The following is an 8116-nucleotide window of genomic DNA, read 5'->3' on the forward strand; positions in this document are numbered from 1 at the left end:
GTTGTATCCATTTTCAGCTATTACCAGTAAAGCTGCGATGAACATTGGCTCATAGGTTTTTGTGTGAACCTTAGTTTTCATTTCTTCAGGTAAATACTGAGAAGGATATCAAAATGTTTTTCCAAAGTGGCTATACCATTTTATGTTACCTCCAACAAGGTATGAGACATCCAGTTGCTCTGGATCCTTGCCCGTGTGTGATATTATCCATATTTTCTATTTTAGCCATTCTAATAGATGTGTAGCAATGTCCCTCATGACTTAAATTTGCATTTCTTTAATGGTTAATGATTATTGAACATCTTTTCACATGCTTACTTGCCATCCATCCTTGGTAAAATGTCTGTTCAAGTCTTTTGCTCGTATTCTAATTAGATTGTTTTTTATTGTGGTAAAATACGCATCACATAAAATTTACCATTTTAAGTATTTTTCAGTCGCTACCACCGTTAATCTCCAAAACTTTTTCATTTTCCCAAAAGGAAACTCTGTATTCATTAAAGAGTAACTCTCCATTCCCGTCTTCCCTTAGCTCCTGGCAACTACCATTCTATCCCTATAAATTGGACTACTCTACCTCATGTAAGTGAAATCAGACAGTGTGTGTGTGTGTGTGTGTGTGTGTGTGTGTGTGTGTGTGTGTGATTTCAGCTAGCATAATGTCTTCAAGGCTCATCCATACTGTAGCATGTATCAGAATTTCATTCCTTTCTAAGGCTAAGTAATATTCCATTATATGCATGTACCACATTTTGTTTATCCATTCTTGTGATGGACATTTGGGTTGTTTTCAACCTTTAGATTTGTGAATGATGCCGCTATGAACATTAGTGTACAAATACCTATTTGAGTCCCTGCTTTCAATTCTTTGGGGTATATACCTAGAAGTGGTGTTGCTGGATTATATGTTAATTCCATGATTAATTTTTTGAGGAATGGCGATTCTGTTTTCCATAGTAGATACACCAGTTTATATTCCCACCGGCAATGCACAAGGGTTCTCCATGTTCTCACCAACATTTATTGTTTTTTTTTTGCCTTATTGCTAATAGCCATCCTCATCTGTATGAAGTGGTATCTCATCATGATTTTTATTTTCATTTCCCTAATGATTAGTGATATTGATCATCTTTTCATGTGTTTATTGTCCATCTGTATGTCTTTCTTAGAGAAATGGCTATTCAAGTCCTTTGCCTATTTCTCAACTGAATTGTTGTTGTTGAGTTATAGGAGTTCCTTTTTTAAAAATTTATTTAAGTAATTTCTGCACCCAACGTGGGGTTCAAACTCATGACCCTAAGATCAAGAATCGCATGCTCTTCCAACTCAGCCAGCCAGGTGCCCCAGTCATAGGAGTTCTGTATATATCCTGGATATTAATCCCTTATCAGATATACGATTTGCAAATATTTTCTCCCATTCCTTGGGTTGCCTTCTCACTCTGTTGATAGTGTCCTTTGTTACATAAAAGTTTTTAATTTTGAAGTCCAATGTATCTATTTTTTCTCTTATTGCCTGTACTTTTGGTATTATATCCTATGTCAAAGATTCAAGATAGCCCAAGTAACACCAATTAATCACTGAAGTAGTAACTAGTAAAAACTTACTATGCACACACCAAAAAGACCATTTGTAAACCGGGAGCACTCAAACCAGAGCATGAAATGAGGCTCATGGGCATATTGTTATAAAGCAGTTTATATAGTGAGAAAGCAGTGAGTTTATTCTTTGCAGTGATTGGTTACAATTTTCAGTGGTTACTTCACGTTAACCTTAGGAAACAGTTCAGGTTTTGCTTTTCATTTTTATGGCCACAAGTAAGAAATGATCCAGATCAAGTTAGCCTTGCAAAGTAAGTTAAATTAAGCTTTGTGCAACTAAACTGGTTTTGTCTGTTAGGGGAATTTTTAAGGTTGGTCTCCGTTTGTTTCTGATTTAACATATCTAAGAAATCATTGTTAAATTTAATACCATGAAGCATTTCTCCTATATTTTCTTCTAAGAGTTTTACAGTATTAGCTCTTATGTTTAGGTCTTTGATAAATTTTGAGTTAATTTTTATATGTGGTGTAAAGTAGGGGTCCAGTTTCATTCTTTTCCATGTGGATATCCAAATGGTATTCCAATATCATTTGTTGAAAAGACTATCCTTTACTTGTTGACTGTCTTGGCACTCTTGTTGAAAATCATTTGATCATATATGGGAGAGTTCATTTTTGAGCTTTCTAGTCTATTTCTTGATCTCCATGTCTATATTTATGCCTGTATCACACTGTTTTTGATTAATGTAGTTTTGCAGTAAGTTTTGAAATCAGAAGTTGAGTCCTCACCTTTGTTATTCTTTCCTTTTCTTTGTAGGCTGCACGCCCAATGTGGAGCTTTAACTCACAACCCTGAGGTCAAGAGTTGGATGCTCTACTGACTGAGTCAAACAGCCACCCCTGTTATTCTTTTTCAAGGTTGCTTTTGCTATTTGGGATTCTTTGAGATTCCATGTGAATTTTAGGATGGGTTTTACTGATTCTGCAAACACTGTTGTTGGGATTTTGATGGGGCTGCTTTGGATCTGGAGGTTGCTCCAGGTGGTACTGACATCTTAACAGTATTAAGCCTTCTAGTTTATGAATACAGGATGTCTTTTTATTTATTTTTGTCTTTTTTTTCATTTATTTTCATTTATTTACATCTTTTCATTTATTATCTATAGCAATGTCTTATAGTTTTCAGTGTTTAAATCTTTAACCTCCTTGGTTAAGTTAATTCCTAATTATTCTTTTTGATGCTATTATGAATGGAATGGTTTTCTTAATTTCCTTTTCAGATTGTCCATTCTCAATGTATAGACATGCAACTGATTTTTGAGTGCTGATTTCATATCCTACAAATTTGCTGAATTTACTAGTTGTAATAGGTGTGTGTGTGTGTGTGTGTGTGCGCGTGTGTGTGTGATCTTTAGGATTTTCTATGTATAAGATAATGCCATCTGTAAAAACAAATAATTTTACATCTTCGTTTCCCAATTTGGACACCTTTTTTTTTCTTGCCTAATTGCTCTGGCTAGAGCTTCCAAAACTATGCTGAGTACAAGTGGTAAAAGCAGGCATCTTTGTCTTCTTCCTGAACTTAGAGGAAAAGTTTTCAGTTTTTCACCATTGAGCCAGCTGATGTTAATTGTAGGTTTTTCATATATAACCTTTATTATGTTGAGGTTGTTTCCTTCTATTCTAGTTTGTCAAATGTTTTTAACATGAAAGGGCATTGGATTTTGCCATATACTTTTTCTGTATCCATTGAATTGATCATGCAGTTTTCCCTTCATTCAGTTTATGTCGTGTATTTCATTGATTGATTTGTGCATGTTGAGATTGTTTTCTTACGTTGTGTTCAGAGCACTGTTTGTGGATTCTGTATGCAAGTCTTTTGTCAGTTATGTGATTTGCAAATATGTTTCTGTTTATGGTTGTCTTTTCATCCTGTGAAGATATTTCACAGAGCACAAGTTTTTAATTTTGACAAAGTCTAATCTTTCAATTTTTTCTTTTATGGATTATGCTTTTTGGTATCATATCTGAGAAATTTTCACCTAACACTGGCATACAAAGATTTTTTCCTTTTTAATAAAAGCGTTATGGTTTTATATTTTCCACTTAAGTCTATGATCCAATTGGAGTTAATTTTTGTGTAGGACATGAGTTTTAGGTTGAGGTTTTGGGCTTTGTCCTTAAGAATGTCCAATTATTCCAATACCTTTTGTTGAGAAGACTACTTTCTCCATTGAATTGTTTTTGTATGTTTGTCAAAAATCATTTGGCCAGGGTTGTGTAGATGTATTTCTGTACTCTATTCTGTTTCATTGATCTATATCTCTGTCCCTCCTCCTCCAATACCATTTTGTCTTGATAACTGTAGCTATATTGTAATTCTTAAGAGCAGGTAGTGGCATTCCTATAACATTATTCTTTTTCAAAATCATTTTCGTTATTTTAGTTCTTTTACCTTACTGCATACATTTTAGAATCAGTTTGTCTGCAGTTCACTCCTTTTTGTTGTTGTTCACCCATCTTATTGGCACCTGGACTGTTTCCAGTTTGAGGCTACTATGAATAAAGATGCTATGAATATACATATAAAAGTTATTATGTAGACCCATGTTTCTCTTTCTCTTGGAGTGAAATTCTGGGTCATAGGTCAGGTATATGTTTAACTTTACAAGAAATGCTGAACAATTCTCCAAAGTGGTGATACCGTTTTATTTTCCTTCTGCCAAGATGAGCAAGTTTCAGTTGCTCCAGATCTTTACCAACATTTGGTAATACCAGTTTTTAAAATTTTGCTATCCTGCTTGGTGTGTTTTTATATTTCATGTGGTTTTAATTTTTATTTCCTTGAATATCAATCACATTGAGCACTTTCCATGTGCTTATTGTCTGTCAACTTCTTTTGAGAAAGTGATCATGACAGAATTCAAACTTCTCATGTAAAGTCTCAGTAATGAAGCTTTCCTTCTGTTCCCTATAGGAAGAAGCAGAGAAGACATGCTTTTTCTCCAGGGACTGGTGACATAATAATTATTTTATCAACAACAATGTCTCCAGTTTCTATGGTATCTTACAAATACATTTTTATCTTCCTCACACATTACAAAAAAGTGGGAAGCCCTATACCAAAATATAATATACAAATGAATAGTGGATAAAGAAAGTTTTAAAAAAACCAGAAGTAGTGAAAAACTGGAAGCATTCATATATCCATCAGTTGGGAACTGGTTTAACAAAGCATATTACACCTCCATGGAATGTCATTCTTCTGTTAAAAGAATAAAAATATGAGAGTGAGGCAGATCTACATTTACAGATCCACACACATATACAATATGTACTTATTGGAAACAATCTCCAAGCAAGGGGAGATATGAACTAAAAAATGGAATCCCATTTGTGTAAATAACATGCAGAAATAAATATATATACTCATAAGGAAGTGTTTTGAGAGAATTCATAAGAAACTGTGAACAAAGACTAAATGGTGTAGGGGTAAGACTTGACTAATAGAGGTCAAGAAACATTTTACCTTTCTTTTTATACCTTTTATGTAGTATGATTTTTTATAATTAGCATATATTTCTTTAATTGATTGTTAATTAACATACACAACTTATAATATTACAAGCCAAATAATATACTGGGAAATCTTCACCACAAATATGGCAATATATTTATATAAATATTTAATACATTAAGAATTTCTAAAGAGTAATGAGAAAATTCTAAAATCCCAATGGAAAATGGACAAAGAGTGTGAATACACACTTCACAAAATAGTAGAAATGACTAGCAAACATGTACTATGTCTGACTTCATTCATATCCAAAGGAATAGAAATCAAAGCATCAATGTGACCTGTTTCTTGGCCCTTCAATTACTAACAGTTTAACAAAGTTCATTCAATACTGGTAAAGGTTTAGGGAAATGGACACTCATACATGGTATTAATTGTTCCATTGTTTCTGGAAAGCAGTTTGTTGGTAGATCTCAAGAACCTTTAAAAATAGGTTTAAACATATAAATAAATGTGTTTACACATTATATACATATTTCTTTGGTCTAGTTATCTACTTGTAGGGATTTATCCTCTTAAATCTTGGTTGTTACTGATTAACTTATGTGAAATATAATATATAATATATATAATATATAATATTATATATATTCCTACTATAATATATAGTAGGAAAAATTGTCAACTATTTAGATAAATTAGGATATGTCCAGATGTTGAAATATTACATAATAACAAATTATATATATTTTTTTAATTTTTTTTAACGTTTATTTATTTTTGAGACAAAGAGAGACAGAGCATGAACAGGGGAGGGTCAGAGAGAGGGAGACACAGAATTTGAAACAGGCTCCAGGCTCTGAGCTGTCAGCACAGAGCCTGACGCGGGGCTCGAACTCACGGACCACGAGATCATGACCTGAGCCGCTTAACCGACTGAGCCACCCAGGCGCCCATAACAAATTATATTTTTAAAGAATATCAAATAATATGCAAAAATGTTTATAAAATAATAGTAAGTGAAAAAGCAGATAAAAATAGTTTAAAATATAATCCTAATTTTATTTAAAACTATATATGCACAGAAAAATACTTAGAAAGGACAATGTAGTAGCCTAACATGAGGTTTAAAAATAAAAGAGGGACGCCTGGGTGGCTCAGTCAGTTGAGAGTCTGATTTCGGCTCAGGTCATGATCTCACTGTTCGTGGGTTCGAGCCCTGCATCGGGCTCTGTGCTGACAGCTCAGAGCCTGGAGCCTGTTTCAGATTCTGTGTCTCCCTCTCTCTCTCTGCCCCTCCCTCCTTCCTTCCCTCCCTCATTCATGCGCTCTTTCTGTTTCAAAAATAAATAAACATTAAAAAAATTAAAAAATAAAAGAAAGATTTATAATAAATCTCAATTGTGATTGAAATATTGCTTATGATTTCTACATGTTCCTTCCCCATGTATCCATATGCACTTATGTTTTATGTTTTATTTTGAATTTTAAAAATACTTTTGAGTAGGACATTTATTTCATTGTAGGAAAAATAATTCAAGTACTAAAAGGTATAAAGTAATTGCCCTTCCCTCATCCCACCTCACCCCACTTTGCCTCCTTTCCCTGCCTCAGCAGCCACTATGACTCATTTCTTCTCTGTATTTACAGAGGAGGACTGTTTGTGTATAAGCATGTATGTCTGTATCTGCCTTTCTTTACACAAAAGTTAGCTTTTTTAAAAAATATATTTTTAAGTGAGTATACAGTAAAATTGTGTGTGTGTGTGTGTGTGTGTGTGTGTGTGTGTGTCTGTCCAGCTCTGTGAGTTTTGAAGCTGACAACCACTATCAGGATACAGAACAATTCTATGACCTCAAAAAGTGCTTCCTACTGTCTTTATGAAGCCTACTCCCTCCTTCCATCCCTGATAACCACTAATCTTTGTTTCTATTGCCATACTATTGTCTTTTCCAGAATGTTATATAAATGAAATCATACAGTATATAACTTTTTGAGACTGCTTCTTTCACTCAACATAATATCTTTTAATTTTTTTTTTTTTAAAATTAATGTTTATTTGTGAGAGAGAGGGAGGGAGAGGCAGAGAAAGAGGGAGACACAGAATCTGAAGCAGGCTCCAGCTCCAAAATGTCAACACAGAGCCCCATGTGGGGCTCAAACTCACGAATCATGAGATCATGACCTGAGCCAAAGTCAGATGCTTAACTGACTGAGCCACCCAGGCACCCCTCAACATAATACCTTGGAGATTCATTCAAGTTGTCATGTGTATCAATAGTTCATTCTTTGTTCTTGCTGAATAGCACTCTATTGTATGCATGTACTACAGTTGGTTTCTCCATTCACTTGTTGAAGGACATTTGAAGTGTTCTCAGTTTTTGGCAATGATGAATAGAGATAATACAAAAAAATTTTTTACAGAGTTTTGTGTAAGCATATGTTTTTATTTGTCTCTGGTGTGGGATAGAGATTGCTGGGTCATATGGTGTGTGTATTTAACTGTTTTCTGGAGTGGCTATACCATTTTGTATTCTCACCAACAGTGTTTCAGCTGCTCCATATCCTCACCAATGCTTGGTATTATCATTTGTTTGTTCTTTTTGCTTTTCTTTCCTTTCTGTTAGGTGTGTAGTGATATCATCATGGTTTTAATTTTCATTTCCCTAGTGGCTAATGATGTTGAACATCTCTTCAAGTACTCATTGGCTGTTCCTATATCATCTTTGGTGAAATGTCTGTTTAAATCTTTTGCCCATTTTTTATTAGGTCATTTGAAATTTTCATACAGTTGAGTTATCTACATATTCTGGATACAAGTTCTATGTTGGATATTTAATTTTCAAATATTTTCTCACAGTCTGTGGCATATCTCTTCATTTTCTTAACAGTGTCTTTTGTAGAGAAAAAGGTTTAAATTTTGGTGAAATTCAGTTTACCACATTTTTCTTTTATGGATTATGTTTTGGTATCATATCTAAGAACTCTTTGCCTCACACCAGGTTGCAAAGGTCTTCCTTGATGTTTTTTTTCTAAAGTTTTGTAGTTTTACATTTAG

Source organism: Panthera leo, chromosome A2 (genome assembly GCF_018350215.1).
Source record: "Panthera leo isolate Ple1 chromosome A2, P.leo_Ple1_pat1.1, whole genome shotgun sequence".
NCBI lineage: Eukaryota > Metazoa > Chordata > Mammalia > Carnivora > Felidae > Panthera > Panthera leo.